This window comes from Helianthus annuus, chromosome 16, assembly GCF_002127325.2.
Source record: "Helianthus annuus cultivar XRQ/B chromosome 16, HanXRQr2.0-SUNRISE, whole genome shotgun sequence".
NCBI lineage: Eukaryota > Viridiplantae > Streptophyta > Magnoliopsida > Asterales > Asteraceae > Helianthus > Helianthus annuus.
The window spans coordinates 7,157,766-7,160,051 of NC_035448.2; the positions used below are offsets into that span (position 1 = coordinate 7,157,766).

Sequence of the window (2,286 nt, forward strand, 5' to 3'; positions counted from 1 at the left end):
ATGTTGCACCAAACACTAAAAGCTACCCACACTCGAATAGACACCGTGCATGCCGAGAACAAATGATCTACCGTTTCCTCATATTCTTCGCAGAAAGGGCATAAAACCGATGAAATATCCACGTTTCTTTTTCTCAGATTAACTTCGGTAGCAAGTCTATCTAAATTACCTCTCCATACCATAATTTTACATTTTATAGGAACCCATTTACTCCACTCGAATTTCGGAAGGAAACAACTTTCCCTATCAGAAATTTAAGCAATACATGTTAGGACATAATGAAGCAATACATGTTAGGACATAATGATCACGATTCACAAACACTATGATTATATTCTTTCAGCTTTTTGATGGTTCAGTCGGATTTGGTTAAAACTCAAAGTCTCAACCCATATTCACGTTTTCATCTAATATGTAATAATTCAATGTTTGGTTGTACCCACTGATTTATGGTTTGTACCCAAGGTGAGTTTAAAATCCACACAATAATCCTTGTACCTTTAGCTATATTTATTGTTCCACTTTTGATTTGTGTTTTTTAGTTTTAACCACAAGACTTTTACAATTTTTACAACTTTTACAATTTAACCCAAAAACTTTTTCACTTTTAACTTTGATCACTTATACATTACGGTGCTGTTTGTTTTTTCGGAGATAAAATGTCTGCAGTCTGCGGACCACATCTGCGGACATCTGTAGCAGAAGAGGTGGACCAAAACTCTGCAGTCTGCAAGAAAAAGACTGTTTGTTTTTTAATCGTTGCTCAAATCATTTTAGCTGGACAAATTCAAGCTTACAACATCAAATATATTTATCTATTATAAACTTTGATTACATTAAAAATGCAAATAGTAAAACCCCTAATCTTAATAGTAATTAGATCGATAAGCCTCTAATAACAAGATCAATCGATGCGATTCTTCAACTACATTTGCATCACCTCACATCGTCGTTTGCTCTCAAAACTATCAACAAAGACAACCTGCAAAATGTTAGCTATCAACCAATTCAAAATATTGTTCAACAAAAACAAAACAACCAAAACAAAAATATTAAAAAAAGCAAACAAGGATATCTCTCAGACAAATGCCTCGATTCGTCTTCACAATGAATGGAATGGATATATCAGACTCGTCATCTGTGATATTATCACCGAGAAACCCCAACTGTAAATTAGCAAAAAATACTAAGGAATTTGGTGACAAAGTGATAGGGTGAATTAAATCTCAGGGGATATCATTCCATCCCTAAAGAAATACAAAATTTGCAAAAGGGGCAGACGATCCCCGATTCAAAATAAAAAATGTGGGATCTCAGACATCCAAGGAAGGAAAGAGCAGCATGAGCTCTCAAGCCTGGCGAAGGCGAAAGCTTAATCAGGCGAACACGAGCTTGTATTTCGCTAAAGCCGACACCGGAGCCATTTGTTTTGAGAGTGAATATGAATACAGTGCGACAATCAGATCAAATGGCGGCGGTTGTGATCGGTGAGTGAAGGTTTTCTGACGGATGTGGTGGAGATCTCGCCGGAAAATGGTTGAGTTGTTGTAGTTATTTCTATTGTTTTCCGACGGATGTGGTGGAGATATCGCTAACCCCCAAGTTGGAGAAGAAGGAGGTAGGAAGGTGGCTGTGGAGGGAGGACGACATTGGTGGAGCAGAGAAGAAGGAGGTATAGGGTTTGTGTCTGTGATGCAAAAAGAAAGGAAGAAGAGGTGAGAAGACCCATTCTCACATCTATACCAAAAAGAGGTCTCACAGACCTTTTTTAATGAAATATCTTATGAAAATCAAACACTCTGTAGACCTAAACGTCTGCGCGTGGTCTGCGCGACGCAGACAAAAGAGGCCAGAAAGAGCTTTTGTGAAAAAACAAAAAGCACCTACATCTTTTACACATATTTCGTTTTATGTTTCGGTCTAAGTTTTGCGAGTCAACACACTGCAACGTTCGTGTGTGGTTCAACGTTTTACGTCTATTTTCCCCATTTAACTAACCCATCACAATACGCGGATCCTAGATCGACTTAGTTATTGTTTTCTATGTTTTATGTTTCGCGTGTGTAATTCAATGTTTTTACGTCTACTTTTCGTTCGGCATTATTTTTTTCGGTTCCCATTTCTTTTGTTTTACGAGTTTTTCTGGTTTTGGTGGTCGCTAATATAACAACCCTCGGTAAAACAGACATCCTCATAATATTTCCGACACCCTAATATATTTTAAATATCTCAATGTGTCTTTATATGCACCCCGTATGTGAAAACCGAGCCCCAAGATAGATTATA

General features: G+C 37.4%; 1 non-coding gene across 1 annotated transcript; it reads right to left on the reverse strand.

The window, feature by feature from the left end:
• Window positions 1-1,073: 1,073 nt before the first annotated feature.
• On the reverse strand, window positions 1,074-1,158 carry LOC118488759. Its single transcript, XR_004885294.1, has one exon. It is a non-coding gene; the product is annotated as a small nucleolar RNA SNOR75 (small nucleolar RNA).
• Window positions 1,159-2,286: the final 1,128 nt, after the last annotated feature.